The sequence below is a fragment of the Protopterus annectens genome, chromosome 7.part0, assembly GCF_019279795.1.
Source record: "Protopterus annectens isolate FY-2018-M chromosome 7.part0, PAN1.0, whole genome shotgun sequence".
Lineage (NCBI taxonomy): Eukaryota > Metazoa > Chordata > Ceratodontiformes > Protopteridae > Protopterus > Protopterus annectens.
Window position 1 is genome coordinate 1,701,322,674 of NC_056739.1, and position 20,569 is coordinate 1,701,343,242.

Sequence of the window (20,569 nt, forward strand, 5' to 3'; positions counted from 1 at the left end):
AAAAGAGGGTGACTACAATGATTTTGGGTATCCTTCTGAATCTTAAAAATTACCGTGGATAATTGGATAAGGGTGGAAATGCATAAAGGAACATTTTCTTCCAAAGAAATGAAAATTCATCTATTTTCCAAGCCTGTTTGCAAGAAACCCTGGAACACAAACTTGCTTAATCTGTTTTCAAACCCACAAGGCAGACCAGTAGCAAACCGGGAACCAAACACGAAAAAACGAATACTGTAGGAAACCCAAGGGATACCGCAAAACGGCTTTATTCAACCAAAACAGACTGAGCGCTTTCGTAAGAGTATAACACAACTTCTTCAGAATCTATTTAAAAATTCACACACCTGGTTTAAATACCTTTTTAATGAGTCACATGATAAAAAACACACCCCTCAAATGCAGTAACTCTTTTTAAATGAACTCAACACCTGATGACGAAAAATACAAATACACACAAAAAAATTGCATATAACAGAATAAGCCATGAATTAGAACATGAAAAATGAAGAATAAAAACTAATTGTTTGTGTCTTTCGGCTTTTCCCGGTTAGGGGTCGCCACAATGGAACTCCAGTCCGCTAATGATTGGCAGTTGATTTTTACGTACCGGCTTGCCAGGTATGATGCACAACCTTCAAAGAAGGTACGCCCATTCACGCATGTCTCCACACAGAGGATGCTCTAGCTGAGAATCGAACCGGACAGCGTCTTACTGTGAGGTGACAATGCTACCGCAGCACCACCACCGCGAGATCTGATGAATAAAAATAATAAACAGGTTAAAACAAATTAAACTAAGTATGACATCAACCTAAGAATGCTGGCAATGGAAACGGCATCATTTAAACCAGGGAGGATTGTGACATTTAATTTCAGCTGCCAGTAAAGTTCTTTGCATTCTATTAAATCCCACCATGGCCCTCCCAAGGGACTTTGATACACTGTGTCAATTCCAAAAAATGAAAAAAAGAAGTTATGTACGTACCATAATGTTCCATATGAGTTGTTCATCTCGCCTTCATTCTTACAGATGGGTTTGGAGCCGATCCTCTGCTCAGAGTCGGCCTACTACAAAGCTCGAGGTCTTCAGACAGCTCGAAGCCAAGTCCCTATCCCATGATGCACCTAGAGTTACCTCAGATCTGGTTTGCTGCGTAAAATAATACCATGCATCAATAATACCATGCATCATTCTATCACTCTTTAAGAGAAAGTCATAGAAGGGTTGAGCAACCAGGAAGAATCTAGTATCTCGGTCCTCAAAAAACCCTGGAGGGGGTAGGAGGGTGGAAAGTAAGAATGAACAACTCACATGGAACATTATGGTAAGTACATAACTTCTTTATGTGAAGTTGTTCTATCTCGCCGTTTACTGTTACAGATGGGTAGCGCCCCAAGCACCATCTTTCTCAGACGGCTCACAGCAGTGTGTTTTTCAGGACAGTAGACCCAAAAAAGGCCCGGACAACCTTTTAATGAGTGATAAAGGTATGAGGTCTTGACCAAGTGGCTGCTGCACAGATGTTGTCTATAGAAGTCTAGCAGAAAAAGCAGAGGATGTAGACACTGCTCTGGTAGAATGAGCCTTAATTTTGTGATGTAAGGGCATATTAGAAGCTGAATAAGCAAATGTGATACAATCGGATAACCACTTAGAGTTGTTTTTGCCACTGGCATGCCTTTTCTGGAATCTGAAAAGGAAATGAAAAGGTGTTCTGATTTCCTGAACTCTTTTGTTCTATCTAAAAATCTGAGCTGTCTATGAACATCAAACTTGTGCAGCATATACTCTAATTTGTTGCTGTGTTTGGGGAAGAACACTGGCAAATCTATAATTTGGTTAAGGTTAGTTTTATAGGTTCATACTAGGCTATCTGCCCTAGGGCATTTATAAGCCTAGCCAGAGTGTATATGGCTTTCGCCACCCATTTTAAATTAATTTTGCTATGCCCTTTTTCGAGGTTAGTATACTGTGCCTCTGTCTAACAGTGACACAGAAGTGATACCCGCGGTAAACCTACGATCTCCCATCCACTCAAGATTCCTCTTGAAGAGAGTCAATGAGGGACTCTGCCTAACATGGACTGGGATTTTATTCCAGAGTGAAGGGTGTCTCTGGGTTATGAATCTGCATCTCCAGCATGTCCTATTTATTTCAGTGCTGAGGTTTAAGTCCCTCGAGCGCGTAGCTCGATGGGATTTGGATTTTCTGAGGTGCAGCATGTCCATTAATTCCGGGTTGGACATGGCTTTATACGTCAGGCACAGATCGCCTCTGAGCAGGCAGTATGCCACTGAGTAGAGTTGGAGTTTCTTTAACCGGGCAGCATACGGCATCTGTTTGAGCTCCTTGATCCTCTTGGTGAGGTACTTTTGGGGTCTTTCCAGTTGCTGCAGGTGTCTGATAAGGTACATCCCAAAAGGGGCATTGTACTCAATTATGGGCCTGATGAGGGATGAGTAAAGAGGCACGATGACCTCCCCTGATCTAGATGCGAATCCCTTCATGATTAGGTGGGTTATATAAAATGTTTTTCTAACCACTTTGGCCACGTGGTTGTCAAATGAGAGATTGCCATCGACTTGGGTCCCCAGGTCCCTAATTACTTCTTCTGTACTTAATGGATTACCACCTATGTGGTAATTTGTGGGCACTTTGTTTTTGCCAAAGGGGATGACTATACACTTTTTGGTATTTAGCTTGAGGCCATGGCTCTGGCACCAGTTGTCTGTTTCTATGAGGCCCTTTTGGAGGATGCTTGTGTCAGCTGGAGAGTCTATTATGGTGCCCAGTTTGCAGTCATCTGCGAACTTGGTCAGCCACAGTCCTTCCATGTTGGCCTGTACCTCCGAGAAATATATACCGAACAAGAGAGGTCCCAAGACTGAGCCTTGTGGGACGCCAATTGTAACTGGTTTGGAGTCTGACATGGCTCCAGCTATTCTAACCATGTGGGTTCTGTCCTTGAGCCAGTTTCCAACCCATCTAGTGACATAGGGGTTTATATTTAAGCTGGTGAGCTTATCTATAATGCCCGAGTGGGGTATTGTATCGAAGGCTTTTGCGAGGTCCAGGTAGGCTGTGTTGTCCACCTTCCCCTTGTCAATGGCCTTGGTGACTGTTTCAAAGAAATCGACCAGGTTTAACAGGCAGGATCTGCCCTTAACAAAGCCAAACTGGGTAGGATCCAGTGTCTGTAGGTCCCCAATATCTTTATTTATAAGGTCCATGATGATCCTTTCCATAGCTTTGCAGACCAAGCTAGTGAGACTTATGGGGCGATAGTTTCCAGGATCTGTTGAGGCACCACCTTTGTGGAGAGGGACCACTGCTGCTGTACGCCATTCTTTGGGAACATATCCTGTAGTAAGGCTGAGATTGAACAGTAGTTTTAGGTTTGGGTTTAGCTCTTCTTGGAGTTCATGTAGGACGCAGCCCGGGACACCGTCTGGTCCCATTGATGCTGTGTTTCTTGCTTTGGAGAGGGCAGCTCTTACCCGAGCATCTGAGATGTCAGGGGGGCAGCACTCTGCTGGGATAGATATTTGCCCTTTTGGTGGGGGGGGGGGAGTTTGCGCTGAACCTGTCAGCTACGATGTTGGCAATGTCTGTGGGTTCAGTGTATTTTTTGTCATTTTGGACTAATTCTGAGCATATCTGGGAATTTCCACCCAGGTTACTAACATAACTAAAGAAAGCCTCGTGATTATCCTTAGTGTCCTGTGCAATTTTTCCCTCGAAGCTGGCCTTAGACGATTTTATGAGTGCCCATAATTCTTTGCTAATACTGATCAGAGATGCCTTCCCTTTTTGGGATTTTGCTCTGTCATGTAGTAGCTTCCTCCTTCTATTGTATAGTTTGTTTATGGCTGGGGTCCACCAGACAGGACGTCTGCCTTTGGAGGATTGGGTCTTGGTTTTATTTGGGATTGCATGATCCATGCATTCCTGAAGGTGTTCATATAATGCGCTTATAAAGGATTTTGTGGTCTGGGCCGTATTATCCACAGGCCCGGGGGCTTTGAAGGATTCCACCTCGGTTTTGAGGAGTGTGAAATTTGCTTTAGAGAAGTTTTTCACTGTGGTTTTCTGGGCATGGGGTGGGGTCAGGATGTGAATATCCAGTGAGATTAGTTTATGGTCTGATCTTACCAGTGAGGGATACACTTCTAGTCTGGAGCATAGAGTCCCCATGTTGGTGATGATCAGGCCCAGTATGTTTTCCCCTCTTGTGGGAATGGTAACAAGTTGTTCCATAGCATTTGAGTTTATAAATTCTAGGAACCTTTGGGCTAGGGTGTTGGAGCTAGAGTAATGCTCCCAGTCTATGGTTGGGTAGTTGAAGTCACCTAATATAATAGTGTTTGGGGAGATCTTCATATTTTCTAGTGTTCTCAGGAAGGCCGAGTGGGGTTCCTGGGTTTGGGAGGGTGGTCTGTAGCAGGCTATAAACTGGAAGGCAGTTTTACCCACATGGATAGTCTCTGATGCTTTGTGCTGTGCCACCAACCTGGAGGTGTGGGTATCTTTGACGAATATTGATACTCCCCCTCCTTTTGTGGTTCGGTCCAAATTTTGGGGCCGAAAAGCATGGTATGAGGTATAACCTGGTAGTGCTGGGGTGCTTTCGAGAGCCTTGAACCAGGTTTCTGTTACTGCACAGATATCGATGTTCTCCATGCTAAGGAGAGTTTTGAGTGCGTGCATCTTGAGGTTTAGACTTCTGGCGTTGAGTAGCATTACTCTTAGTTTCTTATCCCTTGTGATACCTATGGAGGTGGGTTTGTCTTTTGAGCCTTGCCTAAAAAAGGCACTATGGGGGTAGCAAGAGCCTTTGCCAATATCCAAAAGCCCAGGGGTGACAGGTGCAAGCCGTTCCTAGCGAAGCATCGTGGCTTGTCGAGCATGTCATCTCAGGCTGACAGGCATTGGATCCCCTTTGAATGACACCAATACTTAAGCCAATTGTTGAAATTGATAATCTTGTCTTCATACTGTGGCATCATTCTTGGTGAGGGTAAGATGCTACTCAAGGTCAGGATCATACCGGCCTGGGCTACATGCTCAGAGAGCTCCTCTATGTCTCTTTTCATGTAGTCCAGGGAGGTACGTCTCAGGTCATTCACACCAGCATGGACAATGACCGAGTCATATTTGTACTTGCCTTGGAGTGACCTGAGTGCTTGTGTTATGTGGCAGATCCTAGCGCCCGACAGGCAGCTCACCATGACCTTCTCCTTGTTCAGCCTGGTGAGCAGGACGTCAGTGTGCCTGATGATAAGAGTCACCTATTACAAGTGTATCAGGTGTGTTGTTTAGCCTTAAGGGCTGTGACTGTTCGGCACACTGGCTTTGTGAGCTATGTGTTGCACATGTTTTGTTTTGGGGTAGCAGCTGCTTGGGTGTCTGCTTTGGAGGTCTCTGCTGCTTAGGCAGATTTTTATTTAGAGCCTCCAAGTATGTTTTTGTGTGTTTATGTGTTTGGTTTCCTGTTGTGGTAGGTCTATGTGAGACTGGAATTGTAGTGAGTGTGGTTTCCTTCTCCTCCTGACTGGTTACGCCAGTACTGAGTTGAGAGAGCTTAGCCTCCAGTTTGGCTATATGGTTGCATCTCTCACATGTGTTGGAATTTGTTGGGAGGAGGAGAGGGTTGTCTGTGTACATTAGGCAGTTGTAACATTGCCTCAAGATTCCCAGGTTCGCCAGCTGGACTGGAGAGGAGATTGACAACTGACCTTTGGACATGCTAGAATAGTATTGGAAATTCCTTTATAACTGAAAAAAAGGGCCAATGGGGAACAAGTTACTCAAGGGGAGTTTGTGAGGGTGTAGTGCTTTTAATTTTTTAGTGATGACTTATATAATTGCTTTAGTGAGCAAGTGCTAGGCTTTAGCGTAGGAATAGGGTGTTTATTATGAGAACTAGATCAGTTCCAAGGCTCAAACCCAAATAAGCGGCGCTGTTCGATGCCGCGCTATGCACAAAATCACGCAAAGCCGCGCTACAGCGGGTTTTATACAGGCGGACTTGAAAGAGCTAGAAATTGGCCCAAAACAGCCAACAGACTACCAGATTCCTGCACTGGGAACACTCCTCCAGGGACAGATAGGCTGCTCCAAGCTCCCCACTGCCACTGGTGAACAAAGAAGCCTCCCTCTATCCAAGAATGGAAATGGCAACACAGAAACTTTCGAAAAGTCCAGAATACAGCAAAGCCTGTATTTGGACTACTCTAGGTCAGGAAAGACGGGAAACAAGGATAACTTTTTTTTTTTTCTTTTTTGCAACAAACAGCAGGAAGTTGCAATAAATATGTAACACAGGCTAGCGCACTTGAGTGTGTAGCCTCAACAAGTAAATGCAACAAACAGGACAAACTTTAAAAGTGCAGGTGCAAAAACAACTTTAGACAGTTTAAAACAGTTCAAGAAGCAAAAATATTTGCAGTTTAGCTAGATCAGACAGTCGCCCAGGTAGTAGCAGGAAAAAACACTTTTATCAGGTTAGCAGTCGCTCTTTTAGCCTCTCTGCTGCTAGCACCACTCTGCAGGACCACGAGGAGCTTGGCTGAGTAGTAACAAGCACAAAAACCTCGCCAAAGCAGGTTTTATACAGGGGGATTTGAAAGAGCTAGAAATTGGCCCAAAATGGCCAATAGACTACCAGATTCTTGTGCTGGGAACACTCCTCCAGGGATAGATAGGCTGCTCTAAGCTCCCCACTGCCACTGGTGAACAAAGAAGCCTCCCTTAATCCAAGAAAGGAAATGGCAACACAGGAACTTTCCAAAAGTCCAGAATACAGCAAAGCCTGTATTTGGACTACTCTTTGGGCAAAAATGATGGATTAGTTCGCAGTGAGACTGTCAGAATGGAAAATCAGATGAGGCTTTATGGACAAGGCTTGAAGCTTTGACACTCTGCGGGCAGAGGTGATGGCTACTGAAAGGATAGCCTTCCATAACAAATATTTCAAATCGCATGAAGAAGCTGGTTCAAAAGGAGGGAGAATAATGTGTGAAAGCATAAAATTTAGATTCTATGGGGTATAAAAGGATTTCGCAGGTGGCCTGAGATGAAAAGTCCCTTTGAGAAAGGCTTTGGATAGTTTGTGTGACATTATGTTCAATCCTTCAAATCCAAGGTGAAAATTAGAGATAGCAGCTCCTTTGCTGAAAATCATAGTCAAGAACTCTAACATGGAGGCAATAGGGGCTTGGTAGGGATGAATGTTATTTTGAAAGGCCCATATAGAAAATATTTTCCATTTGCTAAGGTATAGCTTCCTAGTAGCGGATTTATGAGAAAATATTAGAATCTGCTGTGTTTCATTTGAAAGGTTATGGAACCTGGCTATAATGGGAATTGGAGCAGCCAAGCTGTCAGCTTCAGGGACTGAAGAGAGGGATGAAGTTCCCCCGACAAGTGCGTCAGAAGATCTGGAACTGGGTCCAGAATCCAAGGGTCCTCCAACTGATGAAGTCGAAGGAAGGGGAACCAAATCTGATGAGGCCAATGAGAGGCTATTAGAATGATGGTCCTTACCAGGGCTTTTGCTTTCTGTAGTACTCTGGGTATCAAGGGAATTGGTGGGAATGCATAGAGGAGACCTGGAGGCCAATTGTGTATGAGTGCGTCCCTTGGGGGCTTCTCCCGGAGGGGGAATCAGGGCAAAGTAGCTTCTGCATTTTGTGTTCATGTAGTTGGCAAAAAGATCACAGCAAGGCTGGCCCCACCTGTGAAAAATTCTCTCCGCTATTTCTTTCTTGAGGGACCACTCGTGAGGCAACAAAATTGCTCTGCTCAGCTTGTCTGTTATCACGGTGGATTTCCCCGGGATGTGCACTGCTAACAGAAAGCACTGGGTGGATGTAGCCCATTGCCATACTCTTAGGGCCTCGCGACAAAGGGGGTAGGACCTGGTTCCTCCTTGTTTGTTCAAGTACCAGACCACTGACATGTTGTCCGTCTGAATCGCAATTGTTCCTAGAGGAAGAGAATCCTGGAAGTACTGCAATGCTAAAAGTACTGCTCTCATCTCCAGAACATTGATATGCAGATGTGTCTTCTGTTCGGTCCATGTGCCTTGGGCTGTTCTTCCCTGAAAATGCCCTCCCCCACACTATCAGGGAAGTGTCCATGGTCACTGTGGCCGCTAGTGAGGGTAGAACAAAAGGACAACCTATCATAACATGAAGAGAGGTCAACCACCACTGCAGATCCTTTATACATGTGTTTGTAAGATGAGACATTGGGAGCTCTTGGTAAGACCACTGAGTGAATAACAGCCATTGCAGAATCCGTATGTGCATGCGACCCATTGGTATGGCTAATATTGCAGCTGCCATCATGCCTAACAATTTCAGTACTTCTGATGCTGGACCCTTGTCTTTGGATATGATATTGTGGACCTGCTGGTGGAGTAATAAGACTCTTTCTGCTAGAAGTCTCAAAGTGGTGGTGGTGGTGTCCAATTCTCCTCTGATAAAAATGGTAAGTTGCGATGGCAACAAGGCAGATTTTTCTGAGTTTATTGTAATGCCCAGATGACTGCAGAGAGAAAAAGTGGTGTCCCTGACTTGTATAAGCTGATGCCTGGTGGTGCCGGTGAGGAGCCAATTGTCCAGGTACGGAAACACCTGGAATCCTAAACGTCTCAGATGAGCCATGACCACTCTCATACATTTAGTGAACATTCTGGGAGCTGTAGTGAGACCAAAGGGCAGGGCTCGAAACTGGTAATGATTGGCTCCCAGCCGGAAGTGCACATGATCCCCGGATGGTCTGGCCATTTTATGTGGTAGTATGCATCCTGGAGCTCTACCGAGCACATCCAATTGTCTTTCCCCTAAAAAGGGAAGTATCGACTGAAGCATGACCATCCGGAACTTCTCTTTCTTGACAGATCTGTTTAGTCTGCGGAGGTCCAAAATAGGTCTCCAGTCCCCTGTCTTTTTTGGAAATAAAAAGAATCTTGAGTAAGTTCCGGATCCTATCTGGTCTGCTGGTACTGGTTGGATGACTTTTTTTCTTAGCAACGTTTGGACCTCTACTGTTGCCTGTTCCCTGTAACTGGGTGGAATGTCTGGGATTTTTGTTGTCAATGGAGGGGGTGTGGCAAAATGAATGAAATATCCTCTGGAAATGATACTTTGTACCCAGTAGTCATTTATTTTGAGCCAGGCATCTGCATACAAAGATAAGCGACCCCTGACTGCCTCCAGAGTAGGACAGTCGGGCCTCCTTTCAGGAGCACTGGTAGAGGTTCCCAAAGAACTGATCTCTGTCGCCCTGGTTTTGCGGACCCCCTCTGCTGTGAGGGTGGCATCTTCTATTACTGCCTCCTCCTTTGCCCCTGGATGAGGGGGGGGGTTCACTACGTGTGTCCTGAAAGGCTCCTTGGGCTTTTTGAAACCACATATTTCCTCCCCTTTGACCCTTGGGGTAGGGTCTGATAGGAGTGGAAAAATGGACTCAGACGGCAGACAGAGTCTTTCCTTTCTGTTCACACCTGGTCAAAGTTTCCTTAACTTTGGGCCCGAAAAGGGAAGAGCCAGCAAAAGTGTTGACAAAGGATGACAAAGGGATCCGCGAAGGAACACAAGCGCATCCAGGAGTGTCTCCTAAGAGCAATTCCTGTACCCGCTGCCCTACTCACTCCATCAGCTGCATATGAAATGAGGCGCATGGACAAGTTCACTATGGAATTGAGGGTAGCAAGCTGGGAGGCAACTTTATCTGAACTGCAGCTACTGTACCCTGAAGAGCATCTCCGAGCTCTTTTTAGGAGATATCTTTGCAGTCTCATTAAATGGGTGAGATAGTTGAGCGAACGCAGTGCAAAAGTCGCTGAACTGTACGTGTGCTTCCCGTATCTATCCATGATCCTAGAGTCTCTGTTAGGAGGATGGCTAGAAGAAGAAGTTTCCGAAATCTCCTTTTTGGTGACTGCCACCATCACCATGACATCAACTGACACTCCCTTGGTGAGAAAGGACTTTTCCTGGGGGGGCAGAAATAAATTTATTAGGCCTCCTGGGGACAGGCTGTATGGTGTCCGGAGACTCCCATGCCCTTCGTGAGACCAGCTCCATAAGCTCATCGAAGGGCAGACACACACAAGAGGTGGAGGGTTGAGACCCAAAAGCCTTCAGGAGAACCGACACGTCTTCAGTAGGGTTGGTGGACTGCCAGTCACCCCTCTGCCTAAGGATTTCTAATATCTCAGCAAATGAGATATCCTCAGAGGGGGACTGTGGGGACCCTTCTCATTCATCCAAGTCGGTATCGGATGTGAGAGACTCCTATGGGGAGTCTAAATGCTTCCTCTTGCAGATTCTCTTCCTGGGAATCTCATCAGTGGGAACTTCTGGTGAGGTCTCGGAAGAGCAGGGGCCACCCAATGGGGCTTCCTGAGGCTCTGGGTCTCTACGCTTGGAAAGGATATGTGAAGCAGAAGCAGACACAGGCACTTTTGGGGAGGAGGTAGCCGTTCCTGAAGTCGTAGATGTCTTAGGAGACATAACTCTCCTCATAGCTTTGAAGGCACCTCTGCTCCGATTAGAAAAGACTGACAGATCTGAGGAAACCGTCAATACTCCCAGCAGCATGACAGTGAGCTCTGAACCAGAGGTAGGAGTTGAGCTCATCTGAGCCGAAGCCCTGAGAGGTAAAGTCGGAACCGACAAATCAGTCTGACTATCATCCCTGGACCCGACTGGAGAGTGATGGCTCCTAGACGCCTTGATCGGTGCCGAGGACGTCCGAGTAAACAGGACTGAAGACATTGGAACAGGCATCAGCTCCGAAGGCTCAACGATAAGTCCGATCCCTCTGGCTCCAAAGGACCAGTATGGCTCAGAGGAGGAAAAGCAGTAAATGGTAAAACAGTCTTCGGTTCCGAAACCATTTGGGTCGGAGCCGATAAAAATTTAGCAAATGCCGGTGCCTGCAACAACTTCTGCACCTCACGATCTACATCCAAATCGTACAGGCTTATCGAGGACCGAGATGAGTGGATGGACGAAGGTACAGATTGCAGGAGTGGCAATTTAGGCACTTCGGATACCAGTTCCAGGACCGGGGACCAGCTACGAAAGGACAAGATGCTCGGCTCCGAGGGCTGTGGAGCCGACATAGACAGTTTTTCTGATTTTATTTTACTTCTGAAGAAGTAGAAGCCTTGGAAGACTTTGAAGATTTACTAGACCTGCCCTGGTCACTCAAAGCTTCCTGAAAAGACGGTTTGACTAGTCCTCTGTCAATAAGCTTTCTCATTCGCTCCTGAAGGACCCTAGAAGAAAAGGAATGACAAATGGAGCAACTTTCCTGAAGGTGTAAGGCTCCCAAATAGTAAACACAGTTAACATGGCTATCTGTTACAGACATTTTCTGTCCACATTTGGACATTTTTGGAAACCTGACTTGAGATGTTTATCCTTATCCTGGTCAGCCATAATAAACAGCACAGTATCAGTGAAAGTACTACAAATTACTGAAGACACACCCAACACTATTTAAGTAAGCCCTGATAAAAAAAAAAACTCTGGGCTAAATATCCTGTGACAAAGTGTCACTTTAAATACACACACACACTATATCTAAGCACTTCTAAATATCAAAAGTTATCAAAGGCGCACTATAACTATATAACTACACTAAATATAAAGCTCTTTAGGAAAAAACGAAGACCAAAAGCTATATTTAAATATGAAAAAGGCACATCAAGGAATACACACTAAAGATATAAATGCTAAAGAAGCTAAAGCTAAGAAGTGAACGAACAATTATAATAAAGTTTTACTGGCCCGGCCCGAGCTATTGCTGAGGGAACCTCTGATCTATTGCAGCAGCAAACTAGATCTGAGGTAACTCCAGATGCATCATGGGCTAGGGATTTGGCCTCAAGCTGTCTGAAGACCTCGAGCTTTGTAGGCCGACTCGGAGCCGAGGATCGGCTCCGAACCCATCTGTAAGAATGAACTGCGAGATAAAACAACTTCACATCTAATGGTTTGGATGTTTTTCCACATGACAATGTAAAGAATTGGTGTTTCTCTTATGTTTGATGTCATACATATGTTCGTAAATCCTCTCTCTAAAAAGACAGACAGTCTTTCCAATGAAAAAGTAGGACACTGTTTGCACAAAGCTAGATATATGATCCCTGTTGATTTACATGTACAGTGAAACTTAGTTTTAATTAAAATATTTACTACTATTTCTGTATTTTCCAAAATAAATGTGCACTGTGAACACGCGGCACATTTAAAGGTAACCATCTCCTTTTTAAAAAGAGTTACTGCATTTAAGGGATGTATTTTTTATCATGTGACTCATTAGAAAGGTATTTAAACCAGGTGTGTGAATTTTTAAATAGATTCTGAAGAAGTTGGGTTATACTCTTACGAAACCGCTCAGTCTATTTTGGTTGAATAAAGCTGTTTTTCAGTATCCCTTGGGTCTCCTGCAGTATTCGTTTTTTCGTAGTTATCTGTTTTGAAAGGAGGCAACCATATCTACTTAAGGTGTTCCCACAACTGGTTCAATTCCTGGAAGACCCTCTTGTTCAATTTCCATTCCTGAGGGTCTGTCCTGGACCTGCTCAGCCTGCCTGCCACTATGCTTTGCTCTGATGGAATGAAAGATGCTTGGAGGGTTAAGAAATGCCAAAGATCTAACTCCTAAGTCATCACTACCAGCCTGCATGTGGGTACCACCTTGTACCTCCATGCAGGTTTATATACCACAGGATTGTGGCATTGTCTGTAATCACCTGAAGAGGACCTGGGGACCAAAGGTAATGAAAATGCTTCAATTCTACACTTGTACGATACCTTGCGACACTTAACCACTTCCTATTATTTCATTTAATAATACCTTAGATTGCAAAACAGTACAAGAAGCACAAAAAAGAATTTCCACAATATAACTAATACCAGTAATTGTCAATTATCAATGCCACCTAACACGTGTTCTTGAACATCCACAGAAGCTACCGCTAGTATTTACACCCAGTCTGAAATGTTGACTTTATTTCTGTAAAGCCATCATTGTTTTGTAGAACAAACACATATTCAAGGCAACATAATAATTCAAAAGAAAGTCCATTAGAGGTATGCTGTACAACTGCACACACACTGTCAATTTTCAACAATGATATAAATATATTCCTTACAACCATTTAGGTACTGCAAATAAAAATAACTAAGCAATAAAACTTTTCTGTTTATTTCTTAGGCTACACTGAACTTCCCATACACATCTCCTGATCTGTCCACATGTACCTAAAATTTGGTCTTCTCCACATGACTGATTGCACTGACATCCAATCAAAACTATTGTTCACATGGCAGTCTTACAAATCTGTGGTTCAACATACATTTGTTGTTCACAATGGCATAGACTGCACATGGTCAGCACCACAGACAAATTATTCCCTGTGCTACCAAGACTGGTAAAAGGGAGACTTATTTATTTGAAGGCCATGTATCCAAGGCCACTTTAGAATGCTTATATGCAATTGGAAATATGGGCCAGGATTAATCGGTGACTAACTGCCAATTCAAGTTATACTTCATAATGGTGGCCAGTATCTGCACAAATGAGCCAAATTTTCCTGGCACTAACCACAGCTATTGGTGCATCTGAAAAACACTTGAGTGCAAACAACTTCATCCTGCAGTCTGTAATTTAAAATGTAGTTATCCGCTCTATATTTCTGCCATTTCATACTCCTGCTCCACTGTATGAAAATGTTAGTTCTCTTTTACAAACCCTGAAGAAAATGGGCACAGCCAAAAAACAGACTACAAAACAAGTTTTGTAAATAAGTGTGGTAACAAGATTCATTATTTATTTTCTCTACAAAAAAGATACTAGGGGCAACTTTGGGACTGTGCATGGGAGTGCTTCCATTACATGACAAAAAATATCTGAACGACAAAAATACAACTCAGTGCTGCCTTTTAACAGGCTCATTTTGATACTACCATGACAAAAATACAACTCAGTGCTACCTTTTAACAGGCTCATTTTGATACTACCATGACACAAATACAATTCACTACTGCATTTTAACAGCCTCATTTTGATACTACCATGACAAAAATACAACTCACTGCTGCCTTTTAACAGGATCATTTTGAAAGTATCATGAAATATATAACTCACTGCTGCCTTTTAAAAGCCTCCTTACAAAGCAGATAACTAAACAAAATTTTGTTCCAGGGCTTCTTGCAAGCAGGCTTGGAAAACAGATGCATTTTCATTCCTTTGGAAGAAAAGGTTCCTTTATGCATTTCCACTCATCCATGAAACAAATATAACAGCTCACATTTGCCTTTTAACAGGCTCATCTTGATACTACCATGATATAAATACAACAACTCACTGTTGTCTTTTAACAGGCTCATTTTGGTAGTACCATGACATAAATACAACAAAACTCATCGCTGCCTTTTAACAGGCTCATTTTGACACTATCATAACATAAATAAAGCAACCGATTGCTGTCGTTTAATATGCTCATTTTGATACTACCGTTCTTTAAAATGTTTACAGGTGTAATTTAATAATTATTTTTTTTTTCATAACTATTGGTTTTGATTGAATACTGGTTGACCTACTATTCTATGCATTTTTCACTCCTTTTTGCTTTTCAAAACTGACCATTGGCTGCTACCAGGAGCTCTTCTTGTTCAACAGCTATACCTGACCCACTTTAGCCTCCAGAGGGTTAATCCCAACTCATGTCCGAGGCTGATGAGGAGATTGAGGAACCTGAGGCAGCATCACACTGATGCTGGGCAGTATTTTTGTTTAGCTTAACATCTTGCCACATTCTGTGCTTCTCTCTTATCTCCAAGGGCTGGTGTACAATGAGCTCTACAATATTTCAGCCAAGCATTCATGTGTGCTTCAGGCATAAGCCTGGTCTTCTACAGTACTACACTCCTCATGAATCACAGCCTCCACCTGAGATCTAATGTGAAGGCACATCCATGAGTGCACCCCCAAAATGGACATGCTCATCCTCCCTGACTGTGCCACTAACTGAGCCCAGATCTCCTGAGACACAGCCAAAGCTTTATCATTCTATACCACCATTGTAGGCATTTTAATGTGTATTCCATTAAACTTGCTAACTCTACTATACAATAAGTAAATATCATTACTTAATCTTGAATTACAGCCTTGATGTTGTTGCCTATTTCTAGAATGCCTCCTAAAACCAAGTCAGTCCACTGAGCTATCATCTGTACATTCACTGTCTAAATAAAATTATATGTTTTACTTGAATTAAGGCTTTCCGTTTACGTATAACTAATACTGCTATTTTTTTAAAGATCTCCATGAGCTGCTGTTCTTCTAAACTATAGATGTACTTCTAATATTAACAATGCAAATATTGTTCATTTCATAAAGAAGACTCAAAGTTTTTCTCAAATCCATTTATGGTTGTCTATAAAGCTACCAGATACTTATTTGTATTTTATTAACAAAAAAAAAAATACCTTATGTACTACAAGAGGTGCTTGCTTAATATGAGACATTTTTTTCAGTGATGAAATATTATACATATACCAAGGATGAAATTCTCAAAAAAAAATGTTGAGAGATGGTTTACTTGCATCATAACCACTGCCTGAATATCAGATGCATTATTATCCTTTCAACATAATCTTTGCTCCTTGCAGATGTTTCAAGTTTATTTTGTCCATGTCATATTTTGCCATTATTCTTTTAAGTCCAAGGCCATGATCCAAAATGTCCACACACAATTTCTTCACCTAACTTCATCCTAGTAACACATTTTAAGATAATTCCTTCTTATTTCACTCATACCATTTTCAATGCATGGTCTTTAGCTTAATAAATTATGTGGTACTTATGAAACAGAGGCAGTGCAGTCCTCAAAAAATGTTCCTTCTTTAATCTATAAATAACATCACAATACATTTCCTGAGCACATCAGCCTTCTTACCACAAATGTTTCTGCACGTTCCTAAAAGAACCAATCTCATTTTAATTCTACTTATACATTTTCGAGGCTTTAACATTTCTAATTACAGAAAACTACAAAAATAACCTTTCCTCATTACTTATACAATTACAATTACTTTGCAGTAATCTTCCCTTCATGGCCTATCTTTTGAAGAGTAGTAGTCGTCTTCAGATAACTTTTGCTGCCAAGTACTACCGGACTGTTTAAAAAAAAAACTTCCCAATGTACTTTTCATACCACAAAAGTATTCCTCTTCTTCAAAACAGATGGTTCATTCTATCCTAATACAACAGCGCCACTGCAATGCAAGCCAATATTTGACACTGACAAAGGCTAATACTTTTGGCCTTAGCGATCTTTATTCTCTCTTATCCATAACTTGCCAGCTTGTATTTCTATTAACACCTTCACGCAGCTCTTTGTCTATGTACAACCTTGCTGTGTCACAGCTTTGTTCCTCATCATCCCAACTTTGGTCTCTGTGGCTGCTCACAGTCCCTTCTCCATGCTATAAAGGCCATACTAATATACAACTAAGAGGAGCTAAAGGAACTCTGACTTGAAGATCTCACCTTATCTAGCTATAAAGAATAATATTGAGGATTCATCCTTTTCTGGTTCCAATAATACCTACTTCTTGAAACTTTCCAAGTTGAATACTTCAGTCTCTTCTCCGTCTGCTCACTTTGGACAGCAGATACTGTAGTATACTTATGGCAGACTGAGGTCCCCTTCATAAGCATTATCCCCTCCTTGTGGTAGCCCATCCCTTTTTATTCTGCCCTGATCAGTTCAACACCTCTTTCACTTATTCATAGTGGCTTGTACAGCATGTTGATATACCAAGTTTCCTCTTTTTCTCCAACAACCTTAATTCAGACACTAACATATTATCCAGTGACAGAGAACTATAAGAAGCTAATGTGTAATCTGTTTACAGAAAACTGGATGAGTTAAATTCATTAAAAACACCCATCAAAACTGTGGGTAACACAGCTGATAAATGTTTTTGTAGAGAAGCAAGACCCCTGCAGTATACCCTGCAGTGGAAATTCACTCCTACACTCCCTTACTTATATATACTAATTCTGCTGTAACTGCTTGATCTGTGCAATGCATAAATGCAAACATATTCATGAACTACTCAATTCGGGGAATCACTACATTCCAGGAGATATCATTCATAATATAGGAAAAACATGGCATCTTCCCCCACATACCTTCCCAAGCAAGTGCAGTTTTCTTTTCCAGCATGAATTCATCAACTCTTTTTTTTAAACTGTTCCATGGAAAAATATATCCTAAATAATAAGAGCAGATCATTCAGTTCTAGTCTGTGGCTGTACTATAATGCTGTTAAAAAGCTTTCCTCTTCTTTGGATTTCTGTGGCCTTGCTTTCCTTCCCTGTGATCCAACACTAAACATATCATATGCAGACAAAGTATTATTTAATAGTTATTCCATTTGCTTTATGTCTGAACTTACTTCTGATTGCCTTTGTTTCCTGCATTTTCCTCAGCATTTCTTACATCCTGAAGGCTATTAAGAGTGGCAGAGTAATTAGATCACTAATTCCAACTATACAGCCATTAAGAAAACAATGGTTCTTAAACATTGGCATTTGAATGTGTCACAGATTGTGAGCATCACACCACAGATAAATAGTATAGCCTGTGGTCTTAACAAAAAAAAAGAAGTTATGTCTTACCATAACGTTCCATCTGAGTTGTTGATCTTCCAGTCATCACTGATGGGTTCGGTTCCGAGTCCTCGGAACAGAGTCGGACTTATATCAAGCTTGCGTGCACCAAAAATTCTCGAGCTAAGCTGCTATCCACAGTGCCCTTTGCTCGGTTGCATCAGATCGAGTTTGCATGCAACATATAGAAGAAGAAGAAGTCAGAGACCATCTCTGCGCAGAAACCCTAATACACCACAAAGACCCAGAAGATCCACCAGGAACCTTAGGAGGAGGTCGGTGGGAGGGTGTGATGACTGGAAGAAGATCAACAACTCAGAAAAAGAAGTTATGTCCTTACCATAACGTTCCATGTGGAGTGTTCATCTCGCCTTGGTTATTACACATGGGTTCGGAGCCGATCCTCGGCTCCGTGCCGGCCGACTGCAAGCTCTGCATCGAGAAGAAGCTCGAGGACACCTAATACCCACAATCCCCCTCTGCCTTTACCTCAGATCTAGTTTGCAAGCAAACCAGTCATAAAGCACGCACACATGCCAACTATATACATAAAATACATATATACAAACATACCCAGTGTATGATAGTAATAGTAATACTGCAACAGCAGAAGGAGAATACTCCAGACCAGGCACCAAATCGAACGTTCTTCCTAAGGGTGGGAAGGGTGGGAGTGTAATAACCAAGGCGAGATGAACACTCCACATGGAACGTTATGGTAAGGACATAACTTCTTTATGTGAGAGTGTTCAATCTCGCCTTTGTTCTTACACATGGGTAGCGTCCCTAGCTCCATGATCCTGAGGAACTCAAGGGAGAACGTTCTTGAGCACAGTGGAACCAAAGGTTGCCCTATCCCTAGAAACCCTGTCCACTTTGTAATGAGATATAAATGTATGTGGTTTAGCCCAAGTAGCAGCCGCACAAATAGTGTCTAAAGGTAAACGAGCTGCGTGAGCCAAAGATGTAGAAATTGATCTGGTAGAATGTCCTCTGGGTTTTGCCGATAATGTTTGATCAGAAGCTTCATAAACATAAATGATACAGTCAGTTAGCCACTTTGAAAGAGTTCGTTTCGTGACTGCAAGCCCCTTTCTGCTGTCAGCAAAAGCTACAAATAGTTGATCAGATTTCCTGTGATCTTTTGTTCTATCCAAATAAAATCTGAGTTGTCTATGGACGTCTAGTTTATGCAACATATACTCTAATTTATTAGAGTGGTCTTTAAAGAAGGTGGGTAATTCGATGGATTGATTAATATTATTAGTAGAACAAACTTTGGGAAGAAAGGATGGATTAGTGCGCAGGGATACTCTGTCAGAATGAAAAAATAAATAAGGATGTTTGACCGAAAGGGCCTGCAGCTCAGACACCCGTCTAGCAGATGTAATAGCCACTAGAAACAATGTTTTCCATGACAAAAATTTCAAAGTGCAACTTGAAGCTGGTTCAAAGGGTGGTAACATCAATTTAGAGAGTAATAAATTTAAATTTCACGGTGATGTCGGACATCTGACTGGTGGTCTGATATGAAAGGAACCCTTTAAAAAGGCTTTACAAAGTCTGTGAGCCATAATAGGTGCACCACTTTCCTCTACATGATAGTTAGAAATGGCAGCTAACTGTACTCTTAAGGTAGCCGGGGAAACTCCTTCCTGAAATAATTCAGTCAAAAATTCTAAAATTTTATTCAACGGAGCTGTAACAGGGTCCAACTGATGTGACTCCGCCCAGAAGACAAACCGTTTCCACTTACTGTTGTAAGTCTTTGTAGTGGAAACTTTATGAGAAGCTACCAAGATATCTTGAACCGCCGATGTAAGGGGAATTGACCTGGCTAGAAAGGGAAGCGGAGCAGCCAAGCTGCTAGATGGAGAGATTCTAGGGATGGGTGAGGAACTCCTGACGAGTGAGTCAGTAGATCTGGCTCTGGGTCCAGCATCCAAGGTCCCCGAATGCGGTGATGCAATAGAAAGGGGAACCAAATTTGACGAGGCCAGAACGGAGCAATGAGAATTATAGTCCTCTGAAGGTTGTTTGCTTTCTGTAGAAACTTTGCAATCAGGGGAAATGGAGGAAAAGCATATAGGAGACCCGGGAGCCAATCGTGCACCAGCGCGTCCCTGGGGACTTCCCCTGGAGGGGGTAATAGGGCAAAGTAGCTCCTGCATTTGGCGTTCATAGGAGACGCAAACAGATCGCAGGTAGGCTGGCCCCATTTGCGAAAAATCCTTTCCGCAACTGACTGTTTGAGGGACCACTTGTGAGGCAATAGTATTGCTCTGCTCAGCCTGTCGGCTATGACGTTGGATGACCCCGGGATGTGCGTTGCGATCAGAAAGCGACCGGTGGACTCTGCCCATTGCCAAATTCTCATGGCCTCTCTGCATAGTTGGTAAGACCTGGTTCCCCCTTGCTTGTTTATGTACCAGACTACGGACATGTTGTCTGTCTGAACTGCAATGGTCCCTGGAGGAAGAAGGGGAGCAAAGTGTTGCAACGCTAAAAACACTGCCCTCAACTCCAGAACATTGATGTGCAGATTGTACTCCAGATTGGTCCATTCGCCTTGGACTGTCTGTCCCTGAAAGATGCCCCCCCACCCTATCAGGGAAGCGTCCGTGGTTATCGTCGCTGACAGTGGGGGTAGCACAAATGGTCTTCCGCCGGATAGGTTGCAAGTCTGTAACCACCACCTTAGGTGTGATTTGCATGTTTTCGTTATCAATATTTCGTGAGTCAGTGGAAGTTGTTGGAATGACCATTGTGCAAATAGAAGCCATTGTAGCACTCTCATGTGCAGTCTTCCCAATGGTATCGCAATGAGAGAAGCTGCCATGAGACCCAAAACTTTCAGAA

At 43.0% G+C, this 20,569-nt stretch overlaps 1 protein-coding gene across 2 annotated transcripts in view; it reads right to left on the bottom strand.

The window, feature by feature from the left end:
- The window catches only part of BBS1 (Bardet-Biedl syndrome 1), a 1,329,035-nt gene that overhangs the window by 331,992 nt on the left and 976,474 nt on the right, over positions 1 to 20,569 (bottom strand). The window lies entirely within an intron of this gene.